This window comes from Peromyscus californicus, unplaced genomic scaffold, assembly GCF_007827085.1.
Source record: "Peromyscus californicus insignis strain IS unplaced genomic scaffold, ASM782708v3 Scaffold_9__1_contigs__length_137607984, whole genome shotgun sequence".
NCBI lineage: Eukaryota > Metazoa > Chordata > Mammalia > Rodentia > Cricetidae > Peromyscus > Peromyscus californicus.
The window spans coordinates 90,848,668-90,860,926 of NW_026294617.1; the positions used below are offsets into that span (position 1 = coordinate 90,848,668).

Sequence of the window (12,259 nt, forward strand, 5' to 3'; positions counted from 1 at the left end):
AGTGTCCCTAAATAGCTCAGGCCATCTTTTTTTGTCCTTAAACTGAGTTTTTCTTACCATGGTTACATGAACTGTTATCGGCTTCTATTTTTTGACTTTAAGAAGTACATCGCAATTTAAGGAATACATCATGATCATTATGAAAGCCCCCATTTTTCTCCTTTATGCTTCCCCAGATATACTTTCCCACTCCTGTGTAACCTTATTCTAGACATAGAGTTCAGCATTTTTTTCAGACTTAACTAAATATCGAGCACAGAGCCAGACACACCCTGTTCTTGCAACACTTATGTCAGCCAGCAGCTACTCATGGTTACAAAGTTAAAAAGTAATAGACATGGGCACAATGCTTTAAGTACAACAATATTCAAATACAGACCATTCTTTCATGTCTGCAAGATACATTTTTACACAGTTCCCTTTTCTACAGGAGAGTCCCATGTCTCAATCTCTGTGTAAAAGGCAGACCTTGATAAAGCACTCTTTTTCCATCTCACTATACCATACTTCTTCCACCAATATAAGCTCCTATGCATGGTAAAGATGGATCTATCTGTCCCACATTTTGCATTGTATTTTTTCCTCTTGGAGCATACCAGATCCTACCAATGATTCTGTGTTTGGTGTCCAGAGAACTTACTCTCAACAGTTGGCACCATATGTATTCCTGAGGCTTTCTTCCTTGTCTGTATATGCATGTCCTTCTCTCCTTTCCCGAACTGTGAAACATTGTTAATGTTCTAAGGATTGTTTTCTCATATGTACCTATCTCCATTGAGTCAGAAAATTTTGCGTGGTTGGGACTTATAGTTAGCAATTCCAAACAAGAGATTTAAGAAACAGTAATCCCCTGCTGAATCTTAGGGGAAAATATTTGAAAAAGAACAGAGTTTTCATGGAATATTATAGCTGTTGCATGTGTGACTGACAAAGTAAAACTAAAAACTGCCCAAAGAATCACCAATATAATGAGAGAGAAAAGAACCTGCAAGCTGTACAAATTTTGCAAATTCCTATGCTATCCCATGTGCTACTTGTCCTTGCCAAGTGAGAGTCTGCTTCCACAGATGCCTTGCCCCAAGGAAACTGGTTGGACAGGTAGTCCTATGCTGATCCAAGACTAGACTGCATGGCTTCCGACAGGACACAGTGAAACGTTCCCTCTTGTACATTAACATTTTAATATATATTAACAGCATCATTACATTAGCTGATATTGCTATTTCTCAAGTCTGGTTTATGCAACCATTTCTAGGAGAGATTGTTTCACAGCAGGCTTCCCTGTATGCTGTCTCACAATATCGCTGCCTCCTTTTCTGTGATGTTCCCTGAGGCACAGATGTGGAAGTTGTAATATAGATGTATCATTTGGGTCTGGGCAAGCCATCATTCAATGATCTTCACATAGTGTCCAGTTATGGTTGTATGTGATTGTCTCCACTTCTGTAATGATAGGCTTATTTGGTGAGAGGTGGCAGCTGCAAGTATCTGTGGCTTTAAAGATAAGATTTAGTGTGTAGTAAGGAACTGTGCTGTTCTAGCAAAGTGGTGGCAGTAGATTCATTTCTAAAGACCATGACATCTCTTGTCCTGGGAAACCAGCTAGATTTCTAGTACCAGGAATGATTTCTCACCAGTTGAATGGAACACAAGTCTAATTAATTATACAAGTGCTAGTTACCACCAACATATAATTGCCACATCTTTCATTTTTTGTGACTATTTTGCCACATTGGGGATTGCTGTGGTTCATAAGTGTTGCAGCTCACTAGGAATACTTAACTGCTTCCCTCACTTGGCAGCTTGTGTAATATTTTCTAGGAAGATAAAAGCTAGACCACAGGAAAGAGACTTTCATGTCCTTTCCCATTCTAGTCATCTGAGTCATGTATCCTAAGTGTGTGGTGTCTTCTGCAAAGGTACATTGATAATTTATATTGTTTTAGGAGTCACTTGGACTACTCTGCCCAATCCTTATAAAAAAGATCCTTCTGTCTTTTACTAGAATTATTGTGAGTGTGTGATTCTTGTGGGAAGCATTCTTAACCCATAAGGCTTAAGTTCCTTCAGAATTAAGACCAGTAACTGACAACTGAGACCTCATAAACTAAAGAAAAAAACTTTTGTACAGATAAGGAAATAAGCAGTTGAGTGAAAAAGCTCAGAGAATGAGGGAGAATATTTGCAGCTCTGCATCAGACAAAGGATAAATACCCATAATATGCAAATAGCTGAAGAAGCAAAGTATCAAAGAAACAAATGATCCAATAAAGAATGGGCTTGGAGTAGAAGACACAAAAATGGCTGAGTAGTAACTCAAAAGGTGTTCATTATCCTTAGCAATCAGAGAAGGGTTAATTAAAATAACTTTGAGATTTAATCTCTCCTCAGTCTGAATGTTCAAGATCAACAAAACAATTGGCAGCAAATGGTGACAAAGTTGTGGAGAAAGAGGTACAATTGTTGTGAATGCAAATTGTTACATCATTCTGTAAGCAGTACAGTGGATCCTCAAAATTCTAAAAATAAATCTTCCATATGAACTACTACTTTTTTTATGCCTACAGGAATTGATATCCTACCCCACAGTGGCTTGCTCAGCAATTTTCATTGCCACCATAGTCACAATACCAGGAAATGGAAATAACATACTGTCCTTCAACAGACAAATGAATAATGAAAATGTGACATCTACATACAATGGAATATTATTCAGCTGTAAAGAAAAGTGAAATCATAAAATTTGCAGTTAAGTGAATAGAACTGGAAAAAATATATACTGAGTTAGATAACCCAGATCCATAAATATGAACTCCACATGTTTTCTCTCATCTGTAATTCCTAGCTCCAAATCCTCAGATGTGGGTACAAAACATGGAATAACCACAGTAATCATAAAGGTATAAATGGAGCATAGGTGGGGAGATTTGGAAGGGTAATAGCTGGGTACAAATGATATGAAGTGGGAAATGAAATCACAAGAGGCCCCAGTTTGGAAGGCTGAAGGAAAGCTATACAGAAGAAGAAAGGACAAATGACATCAAGGTTCTTTGATAAAGCCTTAGTGAATCATATCATTTCATATTTACCTAAAATTATTCACAGTCCATATATTCACAGTCCAGAGAGAAAGAGAAGGAAGTACTTAAATTAATTTTTAAGCAAAGGTAAAATTACCAAAGGAGTATTATCTTTTTGTTTGGTTGGTTTAAATCACAAATTAAAAATTTATTTTAAAGATTTCATTTCTATAATTAAATTTTTTTAAAAAAATGTTTGCAATTTTTGATTTTGTTATATTCTAATTGTTAGGAATGCTCTGTAATTTTCAAATATGTAAAATAATATAAAAAATTATTTTCAAGTCTTCAAAGAATAAAAAAATCACATACATCATTAAATACTTTGGAATTTTCTTTACTCCCCACAGATAATTTCACAGATATAAAAGCTGAAATGCATTCACACTCTTTTTTTTGCTTTGTTTTCTTTTGTTTTGTTTTTTGGGACAGGGTTTCTCTGTGTAGCTTTGGAGTCTGTCCTGGAACTCGCTTTGTAGACCAGGCTGGCCTCAAACTCACAGAGATCTGCATGCCTCTGCCTCCCGAGTGCTGCGATTAAAGGTGTGCACCACCACTGCCTGGCTTTTGTTTTTGTTTTTGTTGTTGTTGTTTGTTTGTTTGTTTTGTTTTGGTGCTTTTACACTCTTAAGCATAGTCTCCAACAGCCACATAATTACAGTTTATTTTGTTATTTGGGAAGTAGCTATGTTTCACTTTGTGCTATAGAAAAGAGAATGGCAAATAATCATTAAACATTGTCACTATGCTGACTGATGTTGTAAAATGTACAACAGTGCATGTACTTTTGTTGATTGTGTGCTTTTTCTTAAGTAAATATCACTTCTGGATATAGATTTTTTCAAAGATTCTCTTTGAAGTGCTTTGTGGTGATCATTTCAGATTTTCTATATAGTAATTCCTCAGGAACCTCAAATATCCCAACCAGAAAAAGTATCCTTCTTCCTGTCCGTGTGGTCATTGTAAGAAAGGCCTGATGTAGCAAGAAGACGCATTTTATAAACTGCTGGAACAAGTTTGTAAACAGTCAGCTAAGGATACTGCCTCTATTATGGATGGTTTCATTCAATCCATGTTCTACCAGTTTCGTGTCTTTTAGGTCATCTTTTACGATGCTTATCTAATGGCTAAGGCCTTCCTGTTATTGTTTCAAATGCCGCTTGATTTCTCATAATGGTCTATATCTATGTAATACCTTTCTTCAGACTTTACGGCTCCAAAATCATTCTGCATCCTGATCCGAACATCAGTTCCGTTAGTTTACCTTTGACCTGAGTCAGTATATTTAGTTCATCCTGTATGGTATCAGTTGAACCTGCAATTGTTCTTCATCAGTCTGGATAACATAGCCACATTTTTTTTGAATTTCCTGTTTGATTGGAACCTGTAGGTTTCTGTGGGAGAGATCTATTAGTTTCCTTGTATTGTGCTATTTTGGCCATAGTTGTAGTTGTATTCGTTTGTAGTTCACTAATATCTTCAGATATGATTTCTAATCCAGTCTGAGGTTGCTTAGTAATCTGATCTGGAAGCTTCAGTCTTCAAAGCAGTTCTTTGAAACCCACTATTGAGACAGGATTTAATTTTTCACAATAGGGGTCATCCACTTTGGCCTGTTCCCAAATAATAAAATCAACAGCAGCTGGAGGGTTCTGCACTAGCTCTTTGATATGAGCAGGAGACAGTTCTGTTCTGCTTATAGAAAGAGTCACCCAGAGCTACTGCAGCTGTGTTTTGATGTTGGTTTGCTCAAAGTGGACACACAGTGTTGTCACTGGGACTTTTCTTGAGGTGCCATTTTGAGACTGCTCAACAACGTAAATGACAACTTCTGTGTGATCATCTTTCAGTGTCTTAATGTTTTGTACATTGACAGTAAGAAACTAATATCATCTTATACAATGAAAATGATGAATGACATTTACCTCTATTATAAACCTACAGGAATTTCCAAGCTCCTAGTATGTTTTTTTCCCACCAGACTAATATTTTACAATCATTTTCTATGTTTCAATAGTAAGGGGTTTTCATAATTATGGGAAATCTAATCTCTGTTAATCATAAAAGTCATCTATATTCACAACATTCTTTCAATTTTTTATTTTAAGAATGATCTATTTATTTTTGTGAATATGTGTGCATTGTGTGAGTGGGTGCACATGTGTAGATGTGTGTAGAGACTAGAAGAGAGTGTCTTGGTGTTCCCTTCTATCCCTTTCTGCCTATTCTGAAGCAGGGTCTTTCTCTGAACCTGGGCTTCCTATGTTCTCTGCTATGCTGAAAGACAGCAAGCCCCATTTGTTCTCTTACATCCACCTACATTGGACCTGTGATTACAGGTGAGTGCAGGATGTCTGGCTTGTTACATGCATGCTGGGGTAGAAATATGAGTCCTCACTGAGTATGCAACAAGTGCTCTTAACCTCTGAACTGTCTCTCTAGTTCCTTAATTTTAATTAAGCAAGACATAAAACCTCAACAATATGGTTACCTGAACAAGACCTGCATAGAGAGGTCCAAGTTAACATGCCAGGTTGGATGAAGGAGGTTTCACAGGGTCTCACTGCTAGATGAAGAGCTACAGAAAGTCAGTGGCTGCTGAGAGACAGAGAGCAGTTTTCTCCATGGACAAGCCCTCTTGTAGGTTATCCAATCACAAGTGCTTCTTAGCCCTAAACAAATGTTAACTTTACTAAATGGACTCAGCAACACAGAGAGACATACCTTCAGAAACTGAAAAATACTCATTATATAGTATATTTCCTCTCATCACAATAGTATAAAATTATAATTGCTAATAGAGAAAAAAGGGGAAATTTGTAAATATTGTGGAAATTAAGCAAAGCACTGTTGTTCCCCAATGGATCAAAGAAATATAGGTGAAAATGAGGAAATGCTTTAACTAAATTAATGTGAAAACAGTCTATCAGCTATAACAATAGCAGAACTAAGAGAATTTTTAGAGTAATGGATAAATATAGTAAGAAAAGAATACTTCAAATAAATAACTCATGGATGGAGAGATGGCTCCATAGTTAATATACCTTACTGCTCTTGTAGAGGACCTGGGTTCAGTTCCCACTTCCCACAGGGCAGTTCATAACCCTTTATAACTCCAGCTCCAGAGGATCTGATTCCCCTTCTGACCTCTGTGGGTTACATGCACTCAGGCACACACACTGAGACACAAAATTAAAATTAAAAAATATTTTAAAGGAAAAGAAAAAAATAAGCTTCAAATTATCAGAAAGAAAGCATAAAAGACTATGGAAAAATAAATAAAATCAATGACGCAAAGGTTCGAAAAGAACATTACAATATAAAGCACTGATTTTTTTCTCTTCCCCATTTAGCGAGCAATTGTACTACAGGTTCTGCATAACTATTTGGAAAATACAGTATATTTGAAGACATAAAAAGGGTTGATTATAGAGGAGTGTGATGTCTTAACTTCAGTGTTCTAGCCCTTGTGTAATCTACTCCCACATCCATCCATTTAGTGTGACTAAAGCAGAAAAATCATCCAGCTGAACCCCACCAACACACAGAACCATCAGAATAATTAATTGGTGTTAAAGTTCAGAATGAGTTATTGCATGGCAATGAATAACTTGATTTATTTGTAAAATGATTCATTAAGTGAAAAATATAATCGACAGTATATTGTCCTGAATATGAACAGTATAATACCTTTTGTTTTAAGGTTAAGGAGTGAGGATAGCACAAATGTAATTTCTGATTATTTAATAGGGTTTTCTAGTGCCCGATACTTAGAAAAAAAGTGTACTTTAATAAAATACCATGTAGGCCAATTTCTGTTAAGCCCACAAATGAATTGTCGACCTATATACCTAATAGAGGTCATCATCACGGTAATTACCATTGTGAAACAATGCTAATTAACTCACAAAAAAGACCAGGCATTCTGCTAAAAATATATGCCTGACTGATAATTTTAATCATGTTCAGCTTAAATAATGTCATTACCTTCTGAGACCTTATTAGACATATATAATATGTTTTGTTTTTAGCATATGTGTTGTTGAAAATTATGACTATAAAATAAATCAGTGTTCAAAATAATATCATAAAGTCAAAGAAATGGCATTCTTAAACATGCACTAATTTTACTCTAAAAAATGGCAAACATTCAAGGACATTTTATCACTGTAATCTGTTACCAAATTGACATTCAAGTTCAAGTGAATTTGGTTTAATAGCAATGTGATTTGTGCCATTTTATTTTATATTCATATAGTCTAGTGATGCCTCTTAAGCAAAAGAAAATCTTAGAAACATGCATTCTTTTAGTAAAAATCTCTATGTTTTTCTACATAAATCTACAAAATAATGTGACAATCTACATTATAATATTTAACTAATGTTTGATACACATTTCAATATATGTGCCTAGTGTGTCTAGCAAAGCATTGTTTGAATAAAATCCTTCTCAAGTTTCAGTGTTTTAGGCTAGTCAACATAAAAGCAATCATTTTCAATTTTTTTAAGACTTTATTTCATGTCTGTGTGAGTGAAAAATCATACATGTATATATACAGGCAAACTGTTAAGAAGTTACATGTACTAAGATTGTCTTTTCTTTTCTTTTTTTTTAAACAAGATCTCTGTATGCCCAGCTGGCCTGAAAAATGATATAACATAAAATGACCTTGAGCTTCTGAACTTCCAATCCTCCTGCCTTTACTTCCTAAGGTCTTAGGAATATGCCACAACACTCAGTTTTATGAGGTGCTGAGCATGGAACCTGGGGCTTCCAGCATGGTGAGTAAACATACTACAAACTGATGGACCCTTCATAAAAATGATTTTACTTGCTATGGAAATAAACCCTTTGCTTATCTGTTGCTGCCGTAAAATAAGTTAGAGAGTTTTATTCATCTTGGAATCAGAGTTAATTATTTAATAATAAATACCATGAGAATAAGCAAAACCAGGTTAGCCAAATAATATGAATCAACATATTCTGGGTGTCTGTCATGTATCTGAATTCCTTAAATTTTGTGATATGTTTATTTATTTGCATTCTGTAAATAAATAATAACATTACTAACTCTGTAATTATCTACGCTGGCAAATGAGATAGAAATAAAAGAGTTTCTTATACAACAACAGAAAAATGTGCTTCAATGCAAAGTGCTATACCATTATGAATGAAAAAAATTGATATCTCTTTCATAAATGTTCATGGTTTGAAACATTAAGAGCCTCTGGAATACTTTAGAACAGTCAATAAATCACTTCATACTATACTGTTATATATGTGGTGTAGAATTTCCTGGGAGATTACTATAGTAAACAGGAAAATAAAGGCATTTGAATAATGAGGATGTTTTCTAACCTTTTAGAGTTCATCATATTTTTTTCATTTTAATGAATATCAAGATAATATAAATATAAACACATACATCTTCCTGTAGCATAGCCATTCAACATTGCTAAGTACTCCTGTGAGGGATTTCCTCTTTTAAAAAAATTAAGTTTTACGTTTATGTGTATGTTGCTTACATGTGATTTTATACCATATGAGTGCCTGGTGACCACAAAGGCCACAAGGGAGCAATGTATCCCCTTGGGACTGGAATAACAGAGAGGTTTTTTACTGCCATGTGGGTTCAGAAAATCTTATAATCCTCTGGAAGAGCAGCAAGTGATCTTAAGTGCTGAGCCATCTCTCCAGCCCCAGGAGGAATTGTCTCACTAAGATTTCTTGAAGCTAGAAGACCTACTCTAAATCTGGGCCACACCTCTATGGCAGCCCTCATGAAAAGAAGAAGGAAAGTGCTTTTGGCCTGCATGCCCTTCCTCCAAACTGACAAACTCATCTATCCTGGTGCTGAGGTGCTCCTTTGTAGCTATTGAAACAAAATTCTTTGGGAATCCAGTGTGGACTGAGGATCAAAGGCTCTTCAGGAATACTACATGATTCTGGCATTGGATTGGAATAGTTGAGACTTGTGGACTGAACAACTCATGGATTTTCAGCCTTTCTGTCATGACAGACAGTCACTGTTAGACTGACCAGACCATTGCCCATAAAACACTCTAATAAATCCTCTTTTAATATTTATATTCATTCTTTAAGTTCTGTTCTTACAGAACCCTGACCAAGACAGCCCTCAGTATCACATCCTCTCTGTACCACCTGGGGTTACAGAGTTCTCTCCACTTATGTTTCTCTTCACCTTCTAAAAAGGTTTGTAGAGGGTGGAAATCTGTGTCAGTCAGTGTTCCTTCAAGATGGTCTTTCACTTATTTTAGATTCATCATCTCCGGAACTACTTCTCTTTTCCTCAAATATAATTTCATGCTGAATTTATTCAGCTCTAAACTAAGGAAGAAATTTTTTTAAAATCTTATCTTCAAAACACCCTCTCTTTGTCATGACATCACCACCAAAAAATATATCTAAAAACAGAAAAAAAATGTTATCAGCATAGCCCCACTTGGTCTTTTGCAAAACTCCTATGTCAAACTAATAGCAATCATCTTTGTGTCCCATTGAAGTAATAATTTATTCTTTTTATTAACTGATATGTTCAAAATATCAGTGACTTTACACTATACAAATAAAAAACTTGCAAAATATCCTTGGATATATATTAACTTCTACCAAAACAACACTATAGGAAGCATAGAAATGATTCTATGGTATGTAGTGGGAAATTTGGGGCCATGAAAATGGTGGCTTAGAAGCTGTCATTGGGGGGTACTGTGAGTAGAAGCATCCAAATAGCAAAGAATAGAATCTACTTTAAAGAGAAAAGGGGAGTGTAAGCCCTGGAAATGACAAAATAGTGATAATACAGCTAACCAGCATGGAGAGACAGTGGTAACCTCAGAATAAAGAAGAAGCAAACAACTAGCCATGTAACTGTCCTGGCAAGAATGAAGAGAATCTAAAGACATTTGTATCTCTTCCCTTTTCTTATCAGACTGTAAAGACTATGGACCCTACAAAACTGGAATTCCTCCTGGAGTTTCTTGCTGGAGGAAATAAAAACTTGAGGCTTTCTTACAAACAAAAGTCAGAGCTTATCTCTCAGAAAAAAAAATTCATACAGATCTAACAGCTTGTCCTACTACCATGCAGGAGTTACTGGAGCTGAGACAATAATGATGAATGGGATATGCCTTGACCTGAACTGCTTAGCTGTGCATACCTCTTACCCTTTATTTAACCTAAACTTCATGTTAGGAAAGAGCAGATGTACTTGAGGGAGGGAGCAGTAGGGATGCCTCAACAAGCTAACTCCAGATGTAGAGCACCCAATTGAAAAGCAATGGTAACATGACAAGACACAAGGGTCTTCTCTAAAAGTAAACATTCACAAAGGAATGGCCACCAATGGCAGTTATGTAGATAAAACTCCAGACAAAGAATTCATACAATGATTGTGTGTTGAAAATCACAAAGAAGACAGAGGCTCTTGAATTAATTCAAAGAGTATATCAATAATTTTTAATGAATTCCAAATATATATATATATATATATATATATATATATATATATATATATATATATGAATGAAGGTCAATAAACAATGTGAGAATAGAATGCAGCAAAGAAATTGAAAAAAAAAAACAGAACCAAAATGCAATGACACTAAAAATGAAAATTTCAATAACAAAATAAAATCCCCAGTGGAAAGCTTCACCAGTAGAATTAGTCATATGGAGGACAGAATATCACAGCTCCAGGATAAGGTAATGGAATTATGTCATCCAGTTAAAATCCATGACATATTTTTAAAAGCATGAATGGCACATATGAGATCTGTGGGAAATTATTAAAATACCAGCCTATACAAATTATGAGCATTGGGTAGAAAGTCCCAGTCAAAGTAGTAGAAAAGACTTTCAACGAAATCATAGAAGAATTTTTTTTTCAAATCTAGAGAAAATGATCCCCTACCAGCTACAAGAGACATAGAAAAGCGTTGAAGAGAAAGCTCTGTGGTTGACAGCAAGTGTTGCTTTTGCTAGGACCAACATCATGAGGATCAGAAATTCTTGCAATTCCAGCTTCAAAGGATTTGGGTCTAACGCTCTCTTCTGTCCTCCACAAGCACTGTGAACATGTGATGGACATACATACACATGCAAACATATATATACACAACATAAAAACAAAATTAACTTTATTGAAAGAATTTTAATAAAACAAATTGCTTGATTTAAGTAGCAAATGTAATCACTATTTCACAGTTTCTAAAGGCTAATTTTAAGGGGTTGGGGATTTAGCTCAGTGGTGGAGTGCTTGCCTAGCAAGCGCAAGGCCCTGGGTTTGGTCCTCAGCTCTGAAAAAAAAAAGCTAATTTTGAATATGGAAGTAATTATAAAATATTTAATAAATTACTGTGTCTAAAGACTGCTTTTGACATCACCTAGGGAAGTCAATGAGACTAGAGAAAATCAATGATTTAAGAGATCACAAAGGAAATGGTACAAATAGACGTAATTCATATATTTGTTGCTTTGAATGAGATTCCAAACACCTTAAAAATGTAAATACTTTGTTCTAATTCTGAGTTGTAGATTTAGGGATCCAAATACTTAAAGTGATGAATTCCAAATATCTCTTACAAGACCTGTTTATCTTTGTTATTCAAGAAAAGATTATCAAACTGATTTATTTTATGATGCAAATAAAATTTTATAATATATTTTATTCCCAAGTTTAATAGCAAAATACAGAAAAATTTATTTTATTATTTAAATTATTACGTTCCCATTGGCATGTTTACTAAATAAATGTGGCTGCCATGCTGTCTGTGTATTATACATAATATGTCCTTCATTTCTAATTCATTGCAGTCACATTTTTTCACCTTTATTCAATGGGGAAAACAAAAATCCAATCCTCTTCAGTAATGATATTCCTCTGCTGATCCAAAAATAGTTTTCACATTTATCTCATCAAGGACAAGAACAACTGGAAGTTATAGAGTGACAGCATTTCCCACACCGTGTAGTTTCTTTCTACAAGTTAAACAACAATGGAATAAGGTTTAATTTGTAAAGAGAAGTTTAACTGGAAAAAAATACCTATTAACCAAGGAAATACCCTAAACAAACCCCAGAACTATTCTGAGTGAGAAATTATAGTCATATAACATTCTTGAAAGATAAAAATATAGAATAATAAAGAGGCTACTAA

The 12,259-nt window shown here is 35.0% G+C and overlaps 1 pseudogene; it reads right to left on the minus strand.

Moving 5' to 3' along the window:
• Positions 1–4,107: 4,107 nt before the first annotated feature.
• LOC128106674 (nuclear pore complex protein Nup54-like) overlaps positions 4,108–12,259 on the minus strand; it is a 34,651-nt pseudogene continuing 26,499 nt past the window's right edge.